This window comes from Hypanus sabinus, chromosome 8 (genome assembly GCF_030144855.1).
Source record: "Hypanus sabinus isolate sHypSab1 chromosome 8, sHypSab1.hap1, whole genome shotgun sequence".
Lineage (NCBI taxonomy): Eukaryota > Metazoa > Chordata > Chondrichthyes > Myliobatiformes > Dasyatidae > Hypanus > Hypanus sabinus.
This window is the reverse complement of record NC_082713.1, coordinates 70847667-70856347: the sequence shown is the minus strand read 5'-3', so window position 1 is coordinate 70856347 and position 8681 is coordinate 70847667.

Genomic DNA, 8681 nt, shown 5'->3' with positions numbered 1-8681 from the left:
TTCCTGTTGTCTTTTCAGTCGCTCCATAAACATCCTTGCAATTTAACAATAACTTGTTTTCTCAGTTTCCTAGTTTTGGTAAATGGGTTTTTATCTGAAAAAGCAAACACAAGGAAATCTGCAAATGCTGGAAATTCAAGCATCACACAAAAAAATGCTGGTGGAACACTGCAGGCCAGGCAGCATCTATAGGGAGAAGCACTCTTGATGTTTCAGGCCCAGACCCTTTGTCAGGACTCAGAGCATGAAAAAAACCAGAGTGGGTTGTCCATGAAGAGGAGGAGGGTTGAAGACAGGAGAAGGGGTCATCGGTGGGGGTAGGAGAATCCTTGTCAAAGAAGTAAGCTCGGAGATGGAGCCGGCAGAAGAAGAGTTCAGCGTCATGGCGTACGCAGAACTCGCTGAGGTGTGGGCGAAGGGGGACAAAGGTGAGGCCCTTGATGAGGACAGAGCGCTCTGCCTCAGAGAGTTGAAGGTTGGAGGGAATGGTAAAGACCCGGCACGGATGAGAGATGGGATCTGAAGGAGGATGGAGGCTGGTGGTGCTGGTCGAGAGGGAAGGGTTGGGGCAAGAGGAAGATGGAGCCTCTGAGGGCCCAGGAGCTGACGATGGGATCTGAGGGAGAGGGGATTGCTTTTCAAAAAAATTATTATTTATTTATTAAATTTTAGAAATTACAAAAAATAAATGTAATAGTAAAAAACTAAGAAAGATAATACTAACCCTCCCCCCTCCCCTTAACCCTCCCCCCCTTAACCCTTATCTAAAGAGAAAAATAAAGAAAGAAGAGAAGGATTGCCTGGATATCGGAGGATCCCCACATGCTCCATGGAGTTCAAAATAATTTTGATATTTATTTTTTACTTTCCCCAATTACTATAATTTTATCTTCAAAGGACCTATGTATTTAATCCTATCTTTTGTAAGTATAGGAGCCAAATTTTCAAAAATATATCATATTCATTTCTTAAATTATACATAATTTTTTTCAAATGGAATACAACTATGTATTTCATTATTCCAATGATCCATAGTTAAATATAAATCAGATTTCCAACTAACTGCGATAACTTTTTTGGCTACTGCCAATGCAAATTTTATAAATTTTTTCTGATACTTGTTCAATTTAAGTTTCGGTATTGTCCCTTCAATGTCTCCTAATAAAAACAATAGTGGACTATGTGAGAGTTGTACTGCAGTAATTTGTTCCAATAAAAGTCTTAAATTTATCCAAAATGGTTGAATATTAAAACAAGACCAAGTAGAATGTAAAAAGGCACCAATTTCTTGATTACATCGAAAACATTGGTCAGACATATTTGAATTTAATCTGAGAGGGGATTGCTGAGTGGTGGTGGGGGAAGGGGAGACGAGAGTCACAATTGCAGCATGTGAAGACCCAGCCTGGAGTTCAAGGCTGGAGTCGCAGTTGGTGGTTACGCAATCGCTTTGAAGCTGTCCATGGTCGTTGGAACATGCATTGATGCTGTGGAGTCCTGGTTTTGTATATGTCCGGGATTGTTGGGGCAGTTGAGATCGACAGCCGGGGCCGTGATACGAAGTTCATGCCTGCTAGTGGTGGAGTCAGCAGGCTCCTGACGAAGGGTCTCAGCCTGAAACGTCGACAAAGTTTCTCTCTATAGATGCTGCCTGACCTGCTGTGTTCCACCAGCATTTTGTGTGTGTTGCTTTTATCTGAAAACCTAATTTTGCTGCTTTTTTCATCAGTGCTACCTGACCTTATCAGTTTGTCCAACAATTAGCACTTTTTTTTAATTGAGATACAGCATGGAGTAGACCCTACCTGAGCTTATCAGTATGTCTGACAGTTAGCATTTTATTTTTTATCGAGATACAGTGCGGAGTAGGCCTTTCCAGCTCTTGGAGCTACACTGCACAGCAACCCTCAATTTAACCCTGCCTTAATCATGGGACAATGCCCAATTAATCTATGAACCAATATGTCTTTGCTCTGTGAGAATAAACCGGAGCACCTGGAGGAAACCCATGCAGTCATGAGGAGAACATACAAACTCCTTACTGGCAGCAGTTGGAATTCAACCCGGTTCACTGGTACTGTAAAGCCTTGTGCTAAGCACTATCTACCATGCTGCCTCAACCGTACCATACTATACCTGACTTTTTCAAACTTTTATAATGTTTGGATTTATCTCAAATGTACACATCTCTCAAAACTTACGTAATGCTGATTTGCAAATGTGAGCCTGGTTTAAAACTTCTCCATGTCACAACCACAGACTCTGCCACGGTGCCTACATGCCTGTGCAGGTGAGTTGTGTAGCAGATTTGACAATTGCGCTCGTGAGTACTCAGATTCCAGCGAACTACTGTTTCATTATGGTGGTATTGATTTCTCTTCTTTTCCGTCTAGTCTTGTCCAGACTTGACCAAAAGCATAGCAACATTTACATTCCCTGCTTACCCTCATCCTTGTTCGGAAAAGAGGACTACCATTTCGAATGATACTACGAAGGAGCGGTATTCATCTACCATTTAGCTATTGCTTCCAGCCGCAGTGTTGCCATTTAACTTTCAGTTTGAGAGTTTTAGTTAACAGCCCTGTTAGCCGAGTGTTTATTGTTTTTCTTTTCCTTTAAATTCTGCAACAATTCTCATTAAAATCAATGAACTGTTGACCAGCTACTCTCTCTCTTGCCGCACTTGGGCCGTATTGTAGCGATGTGCTACACGCAGCGCTGAAATAACAACATGTAGTCGGTGAGCTGCAGTTGCAAAAGAGGTTTATTCAAACTTCGCGACCTCGCTTTAAAGCCTTCCTGTTCCCGCCCTTCCCGGGCGGGCGGAATTGCTGTAGGGGGCGCGTATTCACAGTCCCATCACGTGCGCGGGCTTTTCCCCTTGCTGTTGAAGCAGGCTTAGTGCCCTCTTTGTGACCGGCCTCAATGCCAGCGTGCGCCACTTTGTGAGCTGGTTTGAGTGTGCTGGGAAGTGGGTCGCCACAATATCCAAATATTTTGACACTCCATTGTTTGATTTTGCTGGCTTGGGAAAGATCTCTAGTAGCTTTCTGGAGTACAGTGATACATGAGCTTCCTGTGTCTAGTTAATTTGATTCTTGGTGCTTCAGCTTGTAGTTGTGCTGTGGAGACTGTGTAGCTAACTGATGAGTGTTATATGTTCAGGCTCATTTAATCTGATGCCTCTTACTGTTGTGTTGATTTCCTCACACTCAACATTTGATATCATAATTGGTTGGAGCAGTGGCACAGCAGTTTCTGCTGCTGCCACGAAGTTCAACCCTGATTTTCACTTTTGCCTGTGGAATTGGTATGCCGCTTCCTGTGATGGAACGGGTTAATTCCAGGTGCTTCCCTTTCTTCTGAACATGTGTTGGCCGGTTGGCTAACTGTTTGCTGTAAATTTCTCCTAATATAGGTGGTTGGCAGGAGAATTGGAGGTTGAGGGATGGGCACTTGAGTAAGAGTAAGTTACATAGAGATAGGGTATGGAATTACTCATGTGACTTGATGGCTGAAAGGCTTCCTGTTGTGTGGAAGACTCCTTTTGTGTGACAAGACTTTTCAGAGGTTTCAAGAAACAAGGCAGCTTCAGGCTCCAGCTGAGAACCCTGTCAGTAAAGCCAATTACCATATTCTGGCTATTGTAATACAGTGATAAGACAGGACACCTATTTCAAATTAATGACAATTTTTTAAAGTGATGGGGTTAATATTTTTACATTTAAATTCAAATACATTGTTGATTTGTGCTGATTTTTAAAAGCATGACATATTGTTATGTTAAAGTGCATTGGTTCCCAATTATCCTGCTGACCACATGAAGCAATGTAAGAGATGGGACAGGGAGAGATGAAAGGCATCAGGTGTTTTGTGGAAAAATCCTCTAGGCTTCAGAACAAAAACAGAAAATAGTGCAAATACTCAGTAGGTCAGGCAGCATTGCTGGAAATAGAACCAGTTTCAGGTCTGGGACCCTTGTGTTAAATATTTCTCTTTAATAAATGCTCCTATTGGCAGAATTTCAGTTGGTGATGAGGATGCATGCAGGAGTGAAATAGATCAACTGGTTGAATGGTGTTGCAGCAACAGCCTTGCACTCAATGACAGTAAGATCAAGGAATTAATTGCGGACTTCAGGAAGGGGAAGTTGAGGGAACACTTAGCAGTCCTCATCGAGAAATCTGAAGTGGAAAGGGTAAGCAGTTTCAAGTTCCCAGGTGTCAACATCTCTGAGGATCTATCCCAAGCCCAGCATATTGATGCATTACAAAGAGGGCATAACAGCAGCTATATTTAATTTGGGGTTTGAGGAGAATTTGTATATTAAATCACCAAAGACACTCACAAATTTCTACAGATGTTCCATGAAGAGCATTTTAACTGGTTTTTATCACCATCTGGTAATAAAAATTCAAATAATAAAAAGTCCTATGGACAGGATCAGAAAAAAGCTGCAGAAAGTTGTAAGCTCTACCAGTTCCTTGCTGGGAACTAGCCTCCCCAGAATCCAGGACACCTTCAAAAGGTGATGTCTCAAAAATGTGGCATCTATCATTAAGGACTTCATCACCCAGGATATCCCATCTTCTCATTGCTACCAGCAGGGAGGAGGTGCAGGAGCCTGAAGACACCCACTCAATGCTTCAGGAACAAATTCTTCCACACTGCTATCAGATTTCTGAATGGACAATGAACCCATGAACACCACCTTGGTATTTATCCCTCTTCTTATCCTACTTATTTAGCTTAATTTTCTTTTTGTTATATATACTTACTTTCATTTATAGTTTTTATTATTGTGTATTGAAATTTACTGCTGCCACAAAGCAACAAATTTTGTGAAATACCCCACTGATACTAAAACTGGTTCTGATTCTAATTCTGATCTAACCTGCTAAGTGTTTTTTGCATTTTCTGTTTTATTTTTCTGATTTCCAGCATCTGCAGTTTTTTTTTATGTTTAAGGTAAATGCAACCAGATATAGAACATAGAACACAGAAATCTACAGCTCTTTACAGGCCCTTCAGCCCACAATGTTGTGCTGACCATTAACCCACTCTTGAAACTGCCTAGAATTTCCCTAGTGCATAGTCAGCTATTTTTCTAAGCTCCATGTGCCTATCTAAGAGGTTCTTAGAAAACCCTATTGCATCTGCCACCACTAAAGTTGTCGGCAGTGCATTCCACACACCCAGCACTCTCTGTGTGAAAAACTTACCCTGACCTGCCCTCTGTACCTATTACCAAGGACCTTAAAACTGTGCCCTCTTGTGCTAGCCATTTCAGCCCTGGGAAAAAGCCTCTGGCTATCCACATGATCAATGCCTCTCATCATCTTATACACCTCTATCAAGTCACCTCTCATTGTCCATTTCTCCAAGGAGAAAAGACCAAGTTCACTCCACCTATTCTCATAGGCATGCTCTCCAATTCAGGCAACATCCTTGTAATCTCCTCTGCACTCTCGCTATAGGATTCACATCCTTCCTGCAGTGAAGTGTCCAGAAATGAACACAGTACTCCAAGTGCAGTCTGACCAACTTCTTATACATCTCTAACATTACCTCATGGCTCTTGAACTCAATCCCATGGTTAATGAAGGTCATCACACCTTACGCCTTCTTAATAACACTGTCAACCTGCTCAACAGTTTTGAGAGTCCTATGGACATGGACCCCAAGATCTTCCACACTGTCAAGCATCTTACCATTAATACTATATTCTACCTTCAAATTTGACCTACCAAACTGAACCACCTCACGCTTACCTGGATTGAACTCCATCTGCCACTTCTCAGCCCAGGTCTGCATCCTATCGATGTCCCACTGTAACCTCTGACAACCCTCCAGACTATCCACAACACCCCCAACTTTTGTGTTACCAGCAAACTTACTAACCCACCCTTCTACTTCATCCAGGTCTCTTATAAAAATCACAACAGGAGAGGTCCCAGTACAGATCCCTGCATAACACCACTGGTCACCGACCTCCATACAGAACACGAACCATCTACGACTACCCTTTGCCTTCTGTGGACAAGCCGATTCTGGATCTGCAAAGCAAGGTCTCCTTGGATCCCAATCCTCCTTACTTTCTGAATGAAACTTGTGTGGGGAACCTTATCAAGTGTCTTACTGAAATCCATATACTCTCTATCCACTGCTCTACCTTCATCAATGTTTTTTGTTACATTCTCAAAGAATCCAATCAGGTTTGTAGGGCATGACCTGTCCTTGACCATGCTGACTATTCCTAATCAGATTATGTCTCTTCAAATGCTCATAAATCCTGCCTCTCACGATCAACTTGCCTACCACTAGAGTAAGACTCACTGTTTAGAGAAGTTAAGTATCATTGCCAGGATTTAAAAAAAATAAACAACAACATAGAAGATAAAAGGTAAAAATCAAAATCTAGTATAATTTACAGATTAGGGGAAGTGTAAATTTGTAACTTCCAAGATTACTTCTTTCTGAAACTTTCATGTAATGTTCTGTGTACTTTGTATACCAACTCCACCCTCCAAACCTCTAATCTGTTGCAAACTCTATTTTTAACTGTGTTCAGTTCAAACTTTGATACATTGAAAGATACTGGTGTACACATTCACATTGGAGATGAGTAGAGAATGGATCTTCATAAAGTTAATGAAAAATTAATTCTCTTCAAAAGTGTAAGGCAAACAAAACAGTGGGACAATAAACATTCTCTGGTATTGTTACAAACCTTTTATTAAGCCATGCAAAAACTATAAACAATAATAGTAATAAATGTTTTAATAACATTTAACATAATCATTATGCTTCTACCTTAAGTAAAGTGTGTTATGAAGTGAATTTTATACATGAGCAAACTAAGAATTAAAAAAGCAGCATTATCTCACACACCAGTTTATCTTTCTTTTCCACCTAGCTTGACGACACGAAGAATTAGGGCTTCGGTGGGGCATTTGATGAATAATAAACTCCTGTGATATGTGTGAAGGCTGAGCAGAGAACACAAAATAACAATAAAGAGAAATGTAGCAAAGCAAATAATACTCAAGTACAACATGGGGATCCATGGAAAAGAACATCAAAATCACACAAATTTGATATCAGCATTAAAAAATAAATTTGAATATGGTTAAATCAAACTGCACAAAACGCATGATTTCCGATGGTGTTGAATGGGTGGAAGTGATCCTGATGAAGTGGAAAGTATGTACTTGTGTGAGATTCTAGCTCTGAGTAACTTTACATCAAATATATTTTATTGTATGGGTTCCCAACCTGGGGTCCACAGACTCCTTGCTTATTGGTGTTGGTCCATACTGAGTTTGTGTTGGAATTATTAAGCCCTGTTAGCAATGAGTCCTACAGTGGGGTTGATTCTGTCAATACCTACACCAACTTTCCCTAATATCAGATTTTAATAAAGGTAACAACTGCAGTGGTCAGAAATGTGGTTAGTCTGCAGATTTGATTCTACTTCAAATCTCTGGATGTTTCACAGTCGACAAATATTCTATTAGCCCAATAGCAGTCAATAGAGTGGATGCGGTGTCATGATTAGTTGATGGATGGGAGGGGTGGGAGAAGACAATGTTGACTGTCATTTCATTGACTCTGATCATCAAACATTATTAGTTAGTTGCAAGAGAATGGGTGTTACAGACTTTTATAAACAGAAGTTGACAGAAATGTGCAGTCTAATGCTTCTTCCCATTCCCAGGCTCAGGAACTTGTGATAGGAATGAAGAAGACATGAAGAGAGGAAGAGAGTAAGAGAGAGCGAGAGATAGGAGAAGAAAGAGAGACAGAGAGGGGGGAGGGGAGAGAGATAAGGAAAGAAAGAGAGAGAGAGAGAGAGAGGAAGAAAGAAAGGAAGAAAGAGAGGGACTGAATCAAAGGCCAAAACCTATGTGTAGGAGTGAGGGGAATTGAAAATCAAGTGTAGTTTTATGGCAGTGTTGGAACCTGCAGAGGTGTGAGGTGTGTGGGGTGGGAGTCACTGGATTGTTTAATTGGGGACATGAATCTGCCTTCATTGGAGGTGAATCCTAGGCTTTGGCTGGAACTACATATCATGGGTTTCAGGTATTGGTGTATTAGGGACTGGTGTTATATTGGATTTGTAGGGCCCAAAGACATTGAGAAAGTTGGAGGTATATAATTATCTAAAGGAACATTAGCCAGGGAACAACATCATTCTGTGAGCTTCTGACATAGAAATCAATTTAAAGTTGGGATTACAACAGGAAAAAGGTCAAAAGCCGGGAGGTTATGTGTCAGTTTTAAAAAGTGAGCGATGGTTGTCGGAACTTATCTACAGAGCAAGAGATCGCAGAAAGTGTTGGAGACAGTTCCTTGAGGAGCTTACACACTAGTTTTAAAAAGTGAGCCTAAACTGTTTCGACTTGCCTGTGAGCAGGAGGTCGCTTGGTTTATTGGTAACTTACTGTAGCAAAGGTCAATAACATAAGTTAGGTTTAAGCAGAATGGCCATTCTATGAGTGGTCAGCATTTGGCTCAACAAGCAGAGGCCCAGGGTGCTGAGTCTTTTGGAGTAATTTATTTGATTGCAGAACTTAAGTTTGAGAAGTTCCAGACAAATGTATAACAAACATAGACAGGAGGGCAGTTAAGACAGTGGAATACCCTCCTGTAAGAAGTGGGACTGCTAAGTACTTTCTGGT